Source organism: Pleurodeles waltl, chromosome 1_1 (genome assembly GCF_031143425.1).
Source record: "Pleurodeles waltl isolate 20211129_DDA chromosome 1_1, aPleWal1.hap1.20221129, whole genome shotgun sequence".
Classification (NCBI taxonomy): domain Eukaryota; kingdom Metazoa; phylum Chordata; class Amphibia; order Caudata; family Salamandridae; genus Pleurodeles; species Pleurodeles waltl.
In genome coordinates this window covers 898,488,074-898,504,354 of record NC_090436.1, presented here as the reverse complement: position 1 = coordinate 898,504,354, position 16,281 = coordinate 898,488,074, and the positions used below count along the sequence as shown (strand labels likewise).

Genomic DNA, 16,281 nt, shown 5'->3' with positions numbered 1-16,281 from the left:
ATTTCACTGGTCAAGTCTCTTCTCTTTAGTTGTATTGTTTTCATTTGAAAATGTTAATCCAAATGTTGGCATCAAGCTATTCTAACATGGGCCATTTTTAAATTAACTTGCAAAGTTTCCAACCAAGTGGATATTTTTTTCCTCAAATTCCAAATGTCCTGAATAATCTCCAGACTACAGATGGGTTTTGCAAAATCAAAAAATCACATATCTACAGTATCAGTTAGCATTAGAGAGATAGTAAGTGTCTGTGTTTACATCACTGATGTCCCCTGAATGATGGTGCCTTCAGTATACCGAGCACCAATCGCTCCATTAATGTTACTATATTTTTCCGTACAACATAAATAGGCTGGAAAACTGTCTTTCTGATGAGTACATCTTCCTACAGATTGCTTATGTTTGTGAATACTCCTTTGATACTAGTCCTGGAAACTTTTCTAAGTAAGGTCTCTCATGCCCCGCCAGGTGAATCCAAGAACAGCTTCTTTTGTACACTGGGGTATATCTGATAGGCTTCTCGCTGCAAATTCCTTATCTTTGAATTCTCCCCAGGGGTCAGACTGGACCTGGAAGATTTTTCGTGAGCCGTATGTAGGAAGCTGGCTCTGTATATATTATACCAAAGTAAGATATAGTGTGCACAGAGTCCAGGGATCCCTAGAGGCTTTACAGAGGCTAAAGTAGATAATACTAATACTCTCTTTTGTGGTAGTGGGGTCCAGCAGTTAGGCTTATCAGAGTGTACTGCCAAGCATTTGTTGTACACACACAGTCAAAAAATGAGGCACACACTCAATCACTAACTTCAGGCCAATTGTTTTATTTATCAAAAATATACTTTGTTACTTTATTTCTAGAACCAGAAGAATCTTGGTTACAGTTAAGTACAGTTTCAAGAGTGTATCACTTTCAAGTATCAAATGTGCTTTGTTTAGAATTGACAGATAAAACAGTTATCTGATAGAGATTTCTAATTGCAGATTCCTTACCTTTGAATTTCCCCAGGCGTCAGACTGGATCTGGAGATTTTTTATTCGAAGAGTTCCCCTGCATGCCGTTAGGTAGCGTTGGTACACAGCGGGAATCGCGGTCATATGTAGGTGCCACCCCGCCACGCTGACTTCAGTTCTTTACTTTCCACGCCAGCCTACTCGCAGATCCGGAGAAGAGCTACCCCAGTCATTTTTTGACTACCTGCAACAGTTTGTCGAATTTGTTTTTTGACGTGTTTTGGTGTGTTGAGGGATGCCCTGTAAGACCAGATTTAAGCCATGTAACTCCTGTCACCTCATGATGTTTGTGACGGATCAACACCTCGTGTCTCTCTGGTGTTTGGAGTGCGACCACGACTCAAAGTCGTGCTCCTGAGTGTCTGGCCATGAACGCAAAAGCTTTGAGGTAGCGGTCCCTGAAGCTCATGGTGGCCCGACACTCAACTCTGCGTCTTTCCCGGTCCCGTTCAAGAGGAAGGCCAGGAGACCAGTTGCGGAGTCACCACCATTCTTCTTCGTCCAAGTAATCTGGACATTCGGGTAAGAAGAAGTCGTCAAAGAAGGTGAAACTTTCTTCGACTTAGCCCCGTCACTTGCACAATGTGACGCGGGAAAAGTGTTGCTGCTCTAGGCCTCCGTCCTCGGAGCCTCAGCCTGTGTCCGCTAAACACCTCCCCGAATTTCCAGGAGCCGGGGCTACCCCTGCCCAACTTAAGGAGTTCTCTGAGGCCATGCGCATCATATTTGGGCAGTCTGACCCACCCTCGGCGCCTTTGGGCCCCGGGGAGTCAGTGAGGGCCTCCTCGGGTTCAAAGTCAACTACTTCGGTCCCAACTCCGGAGGGCACATCAGGATCTGCTTCCGGATCTGTCCCAATGCAGGTTGTGCCAACGCGACCTTCCCCAGCATCGGGTCAGACGTCGATGCTCCTGGCGCTGATTGGGCCCACAATCGACATTGACCCTAAACTCCTTCCCGACAACCCGGAGCCGGGACGAGGTTGTTCAACGCCAGTTCTGTTTTCCATGGGCCCTGCTGTGCCCAGGGTTGATCTTGAACCCTATTACTATGGGTATGTGTAGGAAGTTGGCTCTGTATACACTTAACTCAAAGTAAGAGATAGCGTGCACAGAGTCCAAGGGTTCCCCTTAGAGGTAAGATAGTGGCAAAATTAGATAATTCTAATGCTCTATTTTGTGGTAGTGTGGTCGAGCAGTAGGCTTATCAGAGGGTAGTGTTAAGCATTTGTTGTACACACACAGGCAATAAATGAGGAACACACACTCAAAGACTTACTCCAGGCCAATGGGTTTTTATATAGAAAAATATATTTTCTTAATTTGTTTTTAGAACCACAAGTTCAAGATTTGAAGTAAATACATAAAATGCAAGGTACTCCACACAGGTAAGTTAGGAACTCTGAATTAGAGCAATAGCATACACAGTTTTAGTAAAAATGTCAATAAGCTATTTTAAAAGTGGACACTAAGTGCAAAAATCAACAGTTCCTGGGGGAGGTAAGTAATGGTTAGTTTGTCAGGTAAGTAAGGCACTTACAAGTTCAAGTTCCTGGGCATAGGCAGCGCACCGTTGGGGGTTCAAGGCAACCCCAAAGTTACCACACCAGCAGCACAGGGCCGGTTAGGTGCAGAGGTCAAAGAGGAGCCCAAAACACATAGGCGCCTATGAAGAATAGGGGTGCTCCGGGTCCAGTCTGCCAGCAGGTAAGTATTCGCTTCCTCGGATGGCAGACCAGCGGGTTTTTTCAGAGCACTGGGGGGGGGAACACAAGTAGGCACACAAAACACACCCTCAGCGGCACAGGGGCGGCCGGGTGCAGTGTGCAACACAGGGGTCGGGTTTGTAATTGTAATCAGTGGAGGGACCCGGGGGTCACTCGAGGGGTGCAGGCAGGGCACTGGGGCGCTTCTCGGCCACCCACCGACTGAGCTAGGAAGAGGGTTGCCTGAGGGTCACTCCTGCACTGAGGTTCGGTTCCTTCTGGTCCTGGGGGCTAAGGGTGCAGTGCTTGGTCCAGGCGTTGGGTTCCTTGTTACAGGCATTCGCGTTCAGGGGGAGCCTCTGGATTCTCTCTGCATGCGTCGCTGTGAGGTTCCAGGGGTGTCGTCTCGGGTTACTCACGAGGTCGCAGTCGCCTGGGAGTACTCCTCCCTGGAGTGTTGGTTCTCTGGAGCTTGAGCCAGGGGCGTCAGGTGCAGAGGGTGAAGTCTCACACTTCCAGCAGTTGTTGCTGGAGTTGAACAGAGCTGCTGTTCACAGGAGTTTCTTGGTCCTCTGGTTCAGGGCAGTCCTCTGAGGCTTCAGAGGTCGCTGGTCCCTGTTGGATGCGTCGCTGTTGCAGTTTTCTTCCCGTCAAGAGACGGGCCGGTAGGGCTGGGGACAAAGCAGTTGTCGTCTCCATCGTCTCTGCAGGGCTTTCAGGTCAGCAGTCCTTCTTCTTGGTTCAGGTTGCCTGAATCTGATTTCCTGGGTTCTAGGGGGTGCCCCTAAATATTAAGTTTAGGGGTATGTGTTTAGGTCAGGAGAGCAGTAGCCAGTGGCTACTGTCCTGGAGGGTGGCTACACCCTCTTTGTGCCTCCTCCCTGAGGGGAGAGGGGCACATCCCTAATCCTATTGGGGGAATCCTCCAAACTTAAGATGGAGGATTTCTAAAGGCACCATAGGGGCTGTCCTGACTGGTGGGTGGCTCCTTCTTGTTTTTCTCATTATCTTCTCCAGCCTTGCTGCCAAAAGTGGGGGCAGTGGCCGGAGGGGCGGGCATCTACACTAGCTGGGATGCCCTGGGGTGCTGTAACAAAAGGCATGAGAACTTGAGGCTCACCGCCAGGTGTTACAGTTCCTGCAGGGGGAGGTGGGAAGCACCTCCACCCAGTACAGTCTTTGTTCCTGGCCACAGAGTGACAAAGACACTCTCCCCCTGTGGCCAGCAACTCATCTGGTTGTGGCATGCTGGCAGAAACTGGTCAGCCTAGCACTAGGAGTCGGACTGGTATTCAGGGAGCATCGCTAAGATGCCCTACTGGTGCATTTTACAATAAATTCCACACTGGCATCAGTGTGCATTTATTGTGCTGAGAAGTTTGATACCAAACTTCCCAGATTTCAGTGTAGCCATTATGGAACTGTGGAGTTCGTGTTTGACAAACTCCCAGACCATATACTCTTATGGCGACCCTGCACTTACAATGTCTAAGATTTGGCTTAGACACTGTAGGGGCATAGTGCTCGTGCACATATGCCCTCACCTGTGGTATAGTGCACCCTGCCTTAGGGCTGTAAGGCCTGCTAGATGGATGGCTTACCTATGCCACAGGCAGTGTGAGGTTGGCATGGCACTCTGAGGGGAGTGCCATGTCAACTTAGTCATTTTCTCCCCACCAGCACACTGAAGCTGTGAGGCAGTGTGCATGTGCTGAGTGAGTGGCATAAGACATGCAGCAGCCCTTAGAGACCTTCCCTGCCATCAGGGCCCTTGGTACCAGGGGAACCATTCACAAGGGACTTAACTGAGTGCCAGGGCTGTGCCAATTGTGGAAGCAAAGGTACAGTTTTGGGAAGGAACACTGGTGCTGGGGCCTGGTTAGAAGGGCCCCAGCACACTTTCAATCATAACTGGCATCAGTAAAAGGCAAAAAGTCAGGGGGTAACCATGCCAAGGAGGCATTTCCCTACAGTATGGATACGGGGATAGGGTAGAGGGGTCGCTGGACCCTTTAGAAGACCAGCTTGAGCCTGAACTGGACTGGGTACAGGATTTGGGTGATGCCAGTGGTTGGACACCTCCCCTGACACTGGCATGTTCTCTCCCCGTACCGTGGCTATGGAGGAGGGAGTGTCTTATTTTGTGGTGGAGAGAAAGGCAGCTGGGGTTTTGAACCTCGAGCTTCCTTTTGGGGAGGTCAGGCTTCACCTCCTGACCAAAGTGCTTCAGCCTGGGGTCTCCAACTAGTAACCCCTTCTTCCCTTCAACAAAGCACTTACGGAGTTCCTACTGGGGTCCTGGTCCAAACCCAGCACAAGGGCTCCTATGAATAGGACGATTGCCCGCCGCCATTAGCCTGTGCTGAATGACCCAAATTTCCTTACCCAACACCATATGCCTTGTCATCCAGGATTCTTCATCCTCTGGCCCATTCTCTACCGCTCCCTCGGACAGGAAATCAAAAAGACTGGACAATTTAGGGAAGAATATGTTTTCTTCTGCCTGTCTAGCGCTGCGGTCTGTGAACACCGCATGCCTTTCGGGCCGCTATTCCCATACTCTCTGGGATACAGTTGCGCAAATGCTGCTGCCTTAAGTTCCGGAAGAGGCCCGGAACGTTCTCTCCCAAGCCATGACAGATGGGAGAGACACAGCCAAGTTCATGATCAGTTGTGGACTGGATACGACTGACTCACTAGGCAGATCAGTGGCATAGACTGTTACGTACTGCGCTGGACTTCTCACCTCTGGATACCGGGTTGTCAAATACACCAAGTCTTCTACAGGTTCTGGATACTTCCAGATAAGGGCGACCCCTTCTAGTAGCCACGGTGCCGCTTGACAGGCTACGCCAAAGCAGACCGTACCCTCCAGAAGGAGTCCCAGAGGGGAAAAACCCAAACACTGGGGGGGAAAAACCTCAAACAGGAACTCCTGAAGAAAAACAAGAAAAAACAGAACTAAACAACAGGAAACAAAAATAGGCAAAAATCTCCCAAGGCAAAAAGCAGGAACAAAGAACAGGAGCGAACAGCACAACCAGAAGGAAGTGTTTGCAACGCAAGGTGGAACAAGACTGACTGACTTATATACTGAGAAAAAGGGAAGTGACATCACAGGAAAAGGAAAGAACACCATCTTGAATTGGGAAGAGCCCATAGACCAGTATAGGAAAAAGAAAGTAGTATAAAAGAAAAACAGAGCATGCTGGGACAAAAACACGAAGAACACAAGATGGACACAACATGGACAGAGACAGGTAAAAAGACCAGACAAACCCACCAACAACAAAAAGAAGGAAAAAAAAAAAGGCTACAGGTAAGCGTAGCGTGACCGGGAGCGAAATATATGCTTCCCAGAATGTGTAGTCAAAAAACGCGGGGAACTGCGCTCCGAGTAACAGTAGCGCGTTCCATCCACGAGGACAGAAAGAGACGCCGCGTCTGAGCGCGGTGTTACATAGACGGTGGCACTGAGATGCCACACCTGGTTGAGGACGTCTGGCTTTTCTTCAGTGGACATGCCCTTTGATGACACTCGTCTCTTCGGAGACACGGCGGACTCAGCGCTAGAGCGCTTTTAGGATTCCTTGGTTACTGCTCGGTCCCTTGGCCTCACAGCCTCTTCACGCCCCTCTGTCTGCCTCTCGCTCCTTTCGTGGCTACGGAAGGGGCACCCAACCGTGTCCATTTTCACCCAGCTACCGACCTGCACATGCGGTACAGCCCCTATGCAGGATCCACCGAGCTCCTGGATCAGGGAGTCAGCGGGCCGCCCAGTCCACCCACCACCCCCTCTCTGCCTCAAAACCTTCCTAGTCCGTTGGGACATCTGGGGCCAGAGTTGTCAGCAGAATTTGCCATCATCTGCCCCACTTGGAACCATTACCATGGACAGGTGGGTTTTACAAATCGTCCAAAGGGGCTACTCCCTCCCCTTTAAGACTTCTCCTGCAGCCATGCCACCATGCGATCACCTGTAGGAGCATCAATGCTCTCTTGGCCAACGGAGCCATAGAGAGGGTCCCTGCGCCAGAAGTAGGTTGTGGTTGCTATTCCCGCTAGTTTCTGGTGCCCAAAAAGGACAAGGGTCTTCGCCCGATCCTTGACCTACTGTCCCTCAATCTCTTTCTCAAGAAGAAGAAGTTCAAAATGTTAACCCTGGCTCAGGTCCTTTCTGCCCTGGACTCTGAAGACTGGATGGTTGCATTAGACTTGCAGGACGCCTATTTCCATATCCCCATCCTGCCGGCCCACAGACGTTACCTACGATTTGTGGTAGGTCAGGAGCACTTATAAGTTCACCGTGCTCCCCTTTGGCCTTACCAGTGCCCCTCTGGTGTTCACGAAAGTGATGGTAGTGGTTGCAGCTCATCTGCGCATGTTAGGGGTCCTAGTCTTCCCCTACCTCAACGACTGGCAGTTGAAGTTGCACATGCCCCAGAAAGTTGTCTCCCACTTCCAGGCTACAGATAACCTCCTGCATTCGCTGGGGTTCACTATCAATGTGCTGAAGTCACACTGACTCCCTCTCAGACTCTCCCTTTCATCTGAACTGTTCTGGACACAGTGCAGTTTCTGTCTTATCCTCCAGAAAAGCAAGTCCAGGATCTTCGGGCTATGACACCAATGTTTCAGCCTCTATCCTGGAGTTCAGTAAGAATGACTCTGAGCCTGCTGGGCCTCAAGGCCTTCTGCATCCTGCTGTTCCAACATGCCAGATGGCACTTGCGGGCTTTGCAGTGGACCTGAAATTTCAGTGGGCGCAGCATCAGGGAATCTCTCCGACATGGTTTAGATCTCGGAGGGAACTGCGTAAGACCTGCATTGGTGGTTGTCAAATCCACATTGGGTCAATGGCAGATCCCTCTCCCTTCCCTAACCAGATCTCAAAGTAGTGACAGAGGCATCACTCCTGGGATGGGGCAGCCACATCTGAGAGGTGGAGAGCAGAGGCCTCTGGTTTACGGCAGAGTCTGGACTCCACATCAATCTTTTGGAGCTCTCGGCGATCCGACTTGCATCAAAGTAATTTCTTCCCTCTCTCAAATGCAAAGTGGTGCCGGTGTTCACCGACAACACCACTGCCATGTGCTATTGCAACAAGCAGGGCGGAGTGGGGTCGTGGACCCTTTGTCAAGAGGCTCTTCGCTTCTGGACATGGCTGTAATGCCAGGGAATTTCCCTGGTGGTTCAACATCTGGCGGGATCTCTGAACATCAGAGCAGACAAACTCAGCTGTCGATGTGTAGTTGATCACGAATGGCGTCTCCATCCGGAGGTGGCGCAAGGTCACTTTCAGCAGTGGGGAGAGCCTTGGGTTGATCTGTTCGCCTCTGCAGAGAATGCACAATGTTAGCTGTTTTGCATGTTGGAGTTTCCAAGGCAGCACTCGCTCGGCAACGCTCTTGTCATGAGTGAAACTCAGGCCTCCTATACACATTCCTGCCAGTACCACTTCTGCCCAGAGTACTGAAGATCAGGCAAGACCAGGGCCAAGTAATCTTGGTGGCTCCGGACTGGGCACAAAGAGTCTGGTATCCCGAGCTCTTGAGCATGGACATCGATCCTCTGATCAGACTGCACCTTTGGGATGATCTTCTGTCACAACAGCAGGGGACGGTTATCCACCCGAACCTGTCCAGTCTCTTCCTCCTTGCGTGGAGATTGAGCTGCAACAGTTGATGGCTTTTGACCTTCCATCCGAAGTCTGTAATGCCATCTTGGCAGCCAGGCGTCCCTCCACCAAAACGGTATACACCTGTCTTTGGAAGAAATTTGTGGCGTGGTGTATCAACAACTCTGTTGATTCCCCTCTCTGCACTGCTCTCAGAGGTTATCCTCTTTATTCTCTCTCCTGCCCAGCAGGGCTCTACTCTGGGCACCCTCAAGGGTTATTTGTCTGCCATCTCTGCCTTCTTAAGGCTACCAGACCAACCTTCTCTCTTCAAATGTCCCATTGTTGGGAGGTTTCTTAAAGGCCTCACTCATGTTTCCTCCTGTCCCTTTCATCATGCGCCAGTGGGATTTGAACTTGGTCCTCACACACCTCACGTGTGCCCCTTTCAAGCCGCTCCACAACTGTCCTTTACGGCTCTTAATCCTTAAAACTGCTTTCTTGATTGCCTTCACCTCTGCTCGCAGAGTAAGTGAACTTCAGGCTCTTTCTTCGAAGCCACCATTCCTAGCAGTGCATCCTGACAAAGTGGTGCTTTGTACCAGGGCTTCCTTTCTTGCCAAAGTGGTAACACCTTTTCACGTAGGGCAATCTATCACCCTGCCTCCTTTTTCCCCACCCTCACATCCCTCTCATGAGGAGAAGAGACTCCACCGCCTTGAGCCAAAAAGAATGTTGGTGTTCTATCTAGATCATACCAAAGAATTCCAGGTGGATGATCAACTCTTTGTGGGATATATGGGTGCGAAGAAAGGGAAGGCGGTGCAGAAAAGGACCATCTTACGATGGGTAGTCCTCTGCATCAAGATGTGCTATGCTTTGGCGAAAAAGCAACCCCCTGAGGGTTTGCACGCTCATTCAACCAGAGCAACTGCTGCTACCACAGCGTTAGCACATGGAGTTCCAGTCCTGGATATCTGTCAGGACGCAACGTGGGCGTCCTTACATACGTTCACCAAGGACTACTGCCTGGACAGTCAGGTCCGCAGGTATGGCTATTTTGACTGTTCGGTCCTGCAGGACTTTTTGGTGTGATCTTAGTTTGCAGCCTACCACCGGGGATGGTATTGCTGGTTATCTATTTAAAGGTAAGGAATCTGCAACTAGAAGTCTCTATCAGATGTACAAGTTACTTACCTTCGGTAACGATATATCTGGTAGAGACATATTCTATGCTTACTGACCCGCCCATCCTCCCCGTAATGCGGACTGATTTCTAGGGACAGGTACTTCCTTCTAAGGGCCCTAGTTTTGGCACAGCATTCTCAGTGTTCTTCATGGCTCCGCGCTACTGGTGTGGAAATTCGTGAAAAGAAACTGACAGCACGCCGGGGTGGCGCCTATATATGATCGTGACGCCATAACGGCGACCGCGATGTCAACGACGCCTGAGGAGTCAACCGACGCCACATCACGGCGTGCATGGGTACTGCTCAAAGAAAAAATCTCCGGATCCAGTCTGACGCCTGGGGAAATTCAAAGGTAAGGAATCTGCAACTAGAATATGTCTCAACCAGATATATTGTTACCGAAGGTAAGTAACTTGTACTACAGGTAAATAATACTTTTCAGTGGAAAAGTGGACACAGTGCAATTTCTCATAGAAAGCAATCCAATCCTAGAGGAGGAATAGTAACAACACAATTTGCAGATACATACTTGACTTGCAATCCCATTCTTTGGAGGGTTAAGGTGTCCATAGGGCAAAGTTTAGGAAGACACCAAGGAAGCGCCAGCAGCAACATGGGACTGGCCTGGTGCAGATGTCAGTTGGCATTGGGCGCCCAGTGGAATCCTATGGAGACAGGGGGCGCTCAGAAAGAAACAGCTTGCAGGTGAGTACCTGCAACTTCACAGCACAAACCTGGGAGTTTTAGATCAGCACCTGGGGGTGTGGCACAGGTCAGCACCAAACACACACCCATAGCGGCACAGGGGCTGCAGGGTGCAAACTGAAAGTTGGATGCCCAGTGCTTTTCAAGTGAGGGAACCCCGGGTGTCACAAAGATACTGAATGCATTGTCCAGGGAGTCAACTGCTGCACAGGTAAGTAGAGAGCCAGATGGATGTTGCTGGACTGTTGTTTGAGTTCCCCAAGGGCAGGTGCAGGGGTACATTTAGGTGCTGGGAAATCTTCACCGGAGCTAGTCGCTGTGAGGGGGGATCCTTTGCATTTAGGCTGCAGGCATCGTCCTGTTGGTCAGAAACAGTCAACCCAGGGTGGACTCGAGGCTGGAATTGCATGGGGACCTTCTCTGGACTGGTAGGCCACCTGGACACGGGCCCTGGGCGTAGGGTGCAGAGATAGCAGGTCTTGCAAATCTGGAGCAGCTCTGGAGTCCTTCTTGGAGGTTTCTTTGTGGACAGGGTCGCAGATCTTGGTACTTGGGTAGGTAGGCAGTCCTCTGGGGGTTTGTAGAGGTCTCTGGTCCTGCAGGACGAGTCGTCATCTTGTAGCAGGATTTTTTAGGCTGCAGACAGGCCTGTAGGGCTGAGGCCAAATCATCTGGAGTCTTCTCTGCTGGAGCGGCTCTTCAATCCTTCATGCTTGGGTGCCAGGAATCTGAGAAGCAAGGTTCAGGGGTGCCCCTAAATATTAGTTTTAGGGACATTACGGGTCAGAGCGCAGTAGCCAATGGCTACTGTCCCTGAGGGTGGCTACACCCTTCCTGTGCCCACTCCCTTTAGGGTGAAGGGCACATTCCTATCCATATTGGCTATTCTCCTCCAAAGTAAGATGGAGGATTCTGCAAGGAGGGGGTTCAATTCAATTCTGGACACCTTAGGGGTGGTCCCAGCTGCAGTGGTCACTCCTCCTGTTTTTTTCCCTAATTTTCCCACTCGACCTGCCACCAAACTTGGGGCTTGGTCTGGGGGGGGGGGTGCCATCTCCACTAGCTGGAGTGCCGTGGGGCAGTGTAACAGGAGGCCTGAGCCTTTGAGGCTCACCGCCAAGTGTTGCAGTTCCTGCAGCGGGGAGGTGTGAAGCACCTCCACTCAGAGCAGGCTTTGTTCCTGACACCAAAGAGCACAAAGGCTCTCACCCTATGGGGTCAAAAACATCTCAGTTAGTGGCAGGCTGGCACAGATCAGTGAGCCTTACATTGAAGGGTTGGGTGAAATACAGGGGGCATCTTTAAGATGCCCTCTGTGTGTATTTTTCAATACATCCAACACTGGCATCAGTGGGGGTTTATTGAGCTGAGAAGTTTGATACCAAACTTCCCAGTCTTCAGCCATCATGGAATTGTGGAGTTCGTAATGCCAAACTCCCAGCCCATGCCCACAACCCACTGCCTGTGGCATAGGTAAGTCACCCCTCTAGCAGGCCTTACAGCCCTAAACCAGGGTGCACTACATCACAGGTGAGGGCATAATTGCATGAACACTATGCCCCTACAGTGTCTAAGCCAAATCTTAGACATTGTAAGTTCAGGGTAGCCATAAAGAGTATATGGTGTGGGAGTTTGTCAACTACGAACTCCACAGTTCCATAATGGCTACACTGAATTCTGGGAAGTTTGGTATCAAACTTCTCAGCACAATAAATCGACACTGATGCCAAAGTGGGATTTATTGAAAATGCACACAGAGGGCATCTTAGAGATGCCCCCTGTATAGCAGCCCAACTACTAGTGTCAGGCTGACCAGTTTCTGCCAGCCTGCCACATCCAGACGGGTTTCCGGCCACATGGGGTGAGTGCCTTTGTCACTCTGTGGCCTGGAACGAAGTCTGTACTGGGTGAAGGTGCTTCACATCTTCCCCCAGCAGGAACTGTAACACCTGGCGGAAAGGCTCAAGCCTGGTGTTACAGCGCCCCAGGGCACTCCAGCTAGTGGAGATGCCCGCACCTCCGGACACAGCCCCCACTTTTGGCCGCAAGTCCGGAGGAGATAATGAGAAAAATAAGGAGGAGTCACCCACCAGGCAGGACAGCCCCTAAGGTGTCCTGAGCTGAGGTGACCCCTGCCTTAGGAAACCCTCCATCTTGTTTTGGAGGATTTCCCCCAATAGGATTAGGGATGTGTCCCCCTCCCCACAGGGAGGAAGCAGAAAGAGGGTGTAGCCACCCTCCAGGACAGTAGCCATTGGCTACTGCCCCCCAGACCTAAACACACCCCTAAATTGAGTATTTAGGGGCGACCCTGAACCAAGGAAATCAGATTCCTGCAACCTGAAGAAAGAAGGACTGCTGACCTGAAAGCCCCACAGAGACGACGGAGATGACAACTGACTTGGCCCCAGCCCTACCGGCCTGTCTCCCGACTCAGAGAACCTGCATAGCGACACATCCAGCGGGACCAGCGACCTCTGAGGACTCAGAGGACTGACCTGCACCTAAAGGACCAAGAACCTCCAGAGGACAGCGGCTCTGTCCAAAAACTGCAACAAGGAAACCAACTTTAAAGAGACTACAGCCTCACTCCGGAAGCGTGAGTCTTCACACTCTGCACCCGACACCCCTGGCTCATGTTCAGAGAAGCCAACACCGCAGAGAGGACACCCAGGCGACTCCAACAACGTGGACACCCTGAGTGGACCCCCCCTGCACCACCACAGCAACACCAGCAGAGAGGATCCAGACGCTCCCTCTGACTGCGGCTGATGATAACAAAGGAACCAGACGCCTGGACAAAGCACTCTACCCGCAGCCCCCAGAACCGAGATTAACGAACTACCGGTGCAGGAGTGACCAGCAGACGGCCCTCATCCTAGCCCAGTCAGTTGCTGGCCCGAGAAGTCCCCTTGTGCCCTGCCTGCATCACCAAAGTGACCCCGGGCCCCTCCATTGTGCCGCTGAAGGTGTCTTTTGTGTGCCTGTTTGTGGCCCCCCCCCCAGTGCTCTACAAAACCCCCCTGGTCTGCTCCCTGAGGACGCAGGTACTTACCTGCTAGCAGACTGGAACCGGAGAACCCCTGTTCTCCATAGGCGCCTATGCTATTTGGGCCCTGCTTTGACCTCTGCACCTGACAGACCTGGTGTTGCTGTTGCTGAGTGTTTGGGGTTGACTTGAACCCCCAGTGGTGGGCTGCCTATGCCCAGGAGACTGAACTTGTAAGTGCTTTACTTACCCAAGAAACAAACTTGTACTTACCTCCCCCAGGAACTGTTGATTTTTTTGCACTGTGCCCACTTTCAAAATAGCTTATTGCCATTTTTGCCAAAACTGCATACATTACTGTTTTAATTCAAAGTTCCATACTTACGTGTGCGAAGTACCTTACAATTTATGTACTTACCTAAATTCTGAATCTTGTGGTTCTAAAATAAATTTAAAAAATAATATTTTTCTATAAAAAAAAACTATTGGCCTAGAGTTAAGTCTTTTGAGGGTGTGTTCTCATTTATTGCCTGTGTGTGTACAACAAATGCTTAACACTACCCTCTGATAAGCCTACTGCTCGACCACACTACCACAAAACAGAGCATTAGTATTATCTAAGCAACGTGCTACAGGGTGTAACTCCTGTTACTTTTTATGATGAAGAAGGATGGAGGCCATTGTCCTTTTTTAAATAGTTACCCTCTCAATGCCTTCCTGCGTATGGACAATTTCAAGATGCTCACACTAGCTGAGGTCCTGTCCGCCCTAGACCTCGGAGCCTAGATGATAGCGGTGAACTTGCAAGATGCTTATTTCCCATCCCTGTTCTGCAGGCCCATAGGTCCTACCTCTGGTTTGCAGTCCACTAGGACCATTTTCAGATTGATGCACTCCCTTTTGGCCTCACCTGTGCCCCTCAGGTGGTGACAAAATGAGTGGTGGGGATTGCAGCACATCTTCAGTGGTTGGGACACCAGTTTTCCCCTACCGCGATGTCTGGCTGCTGAAGACTGGCTCACCCCTTCATCAACCACTTCCTGACAACAGTAAACCTAATATTGTTGGATTTCATTTTTAATATGCCGAAATCACACCCACTCCTTAGCCAACTATCTTATTCACTGGACAAGGTACGGTTTCATGCCTTTCCTACGGAGAGGAGAGTCCAGGACATACAGACTGTGATCCTTATATTTCCGCTTCTGTCCAGAGTCTCAGTGTAGATGACTCTGAGACTGCTGGGATTGTTGCCCTCCTACATCCTGCTGATTAAACATGCCAGATGGCAAATGTGGGCAGTGCACCAGTGAAATTTGTTGGATTATATTCAGATATCAGAGGAGACTGCAAAAGATGTGCAGTGGTGGCTACAGTCCCGTGATTGGGTCAGTGGCAGACCCCTCTCCACATCCCATTGTGAATTGACAGTGGTGATGGATGCGTTACTTCTGCGTTGGGGGACCATCTGGGAGAGATGGAGATCAAACACACCTGGTTTCCCTCGGAAGCGTAACTCCATATGCATGTGTTAGAATTGCAAGCAATATGCTTTGCTTTGAAGGTCTTCCTGCTCACCCCCAGAGTGAGGCTGGTGCAGTTGCTCACGAACAGCACCACCACCATATGATACTAAAACAAGCAGGTCAGGGTGGGATCCTGGTTCCTGTGTCAGGAGGCTATACACCTCTGGAAGTGACTGGAGCACTAGAGTATTTCCTTGGTGGTGAACTTTGGTGGACAAACTCCGCTGCCAATGCATGACCCATCACAAATGGCAGTTGCATCTGGAAGAGGTGCAGGGTGTCTTTGATCAATGAGGAGAACCATGGCTTTATCTTTTTGGCACCATGGAGAACATAAAATGTCAGCACTTTTGCGTGTTGGAGTTTCAAGTCTCTCTCTCTCTCTAACATGTGTTATGCCTAGAGCGGAGCTAGGGACTGCTGTATACCATCTTGCCACTACCTCTCCTGCCCAGATTTCTGAAGATCATTAAAGAATGGGCCCACGTCATTCTAGAGAGAGTGTGGTACCCACAGCTCCTGGGCTTGAGCACTTGCTCTCCTGTCACTTCAGGCGAATCTTTTGTCGAAGCAGCAGGGCAGGGTTCTGCACCTGAACCTGCACAATTTACATCTCCATGCTCGTAGATTGAGTGGTGCCAGTTGACTTACTTTGGCCTTCCTCATGAGGTTGTGGCGTCATCTTGGGGTGAGGCATCCCTCTAAAAAAAATCTATGTACTTCAGTCGTAGGGACCGGTTTGTGGATTGGTGTGGCACCTGCAGATTGTCCCACTACAAGCCAAGTTGTCTGAAGTTTTGTTGTTTGTTTTGTTCCTGGTCCAGCTTGGACTTGCTTTGGGCACTGTTATATGCTATTTGGTGGCACTTTAAGCTTTTTGGGATTGCTGGATCAGCCTTCTTTATTTAAATTACCTTTTTGATGAGATTTTTAAAACATTTTCAACATATTATTTCCACCAAAACATTTGTAATACTACAGTGAGTCAATGCATAGTTGCCCCCTAAGGCTTCTGATAGTCTTCCTGATTGCTATAACATAGGGTAGGCGTGGTAGCGAGCTGCAGGTCTTTTGGTCAACCCATCTTATACAGCATTCCATCCAGAAATGTTGGAGACCGCTTTTTCTTTCTGTTGTAAGTGGTCACTCCATTTCATGTCGGGCAGGCAATCACCCATCTGGCATTCATTGCTCCACCTTATCCCTCTAAGGAGGAGGAGAGACTTAATTATTTAGACTAGGGGTCTCCAAACCTTTGTGTAATAGGAGCTACTTATGTTAAACGAAAATCATCACAAGCTACTTTTATTATTAGTGTTGTAATAGTGACCTCATCATACAAAATGACATTAGTGACCACTATGTCCAAGATTAAAAGCAGTGATCACCTCAGTGCATCAGGAGGGGGGGAAAAAGGTGTTGTTAATTTGGAATTCCTACATATAGGTTTATACATGTGAGGCACAGCTGCAGTACCCCTGGCACAAAGGTAATCGTATTAGTAATAAGTCTCCGCATGATTTATCACTCAAATTT

General features: G+C 50.0%; 1 protein-coding gene across 2 annotated transcripts in view; it reads left to right on the top strand.

Moving 5' to 3' along the window:
* VPS13A (vacuolar protein sorting 13 homolog A) overlaps positions 1–16,281 on the top strand; it is a 1,844,906-nt gene that overhangs the window by 1,349,475 nt on the left and 479,150 nt on the right. The gene's annotated exons all lie outside the window — the stretch shown is intronic.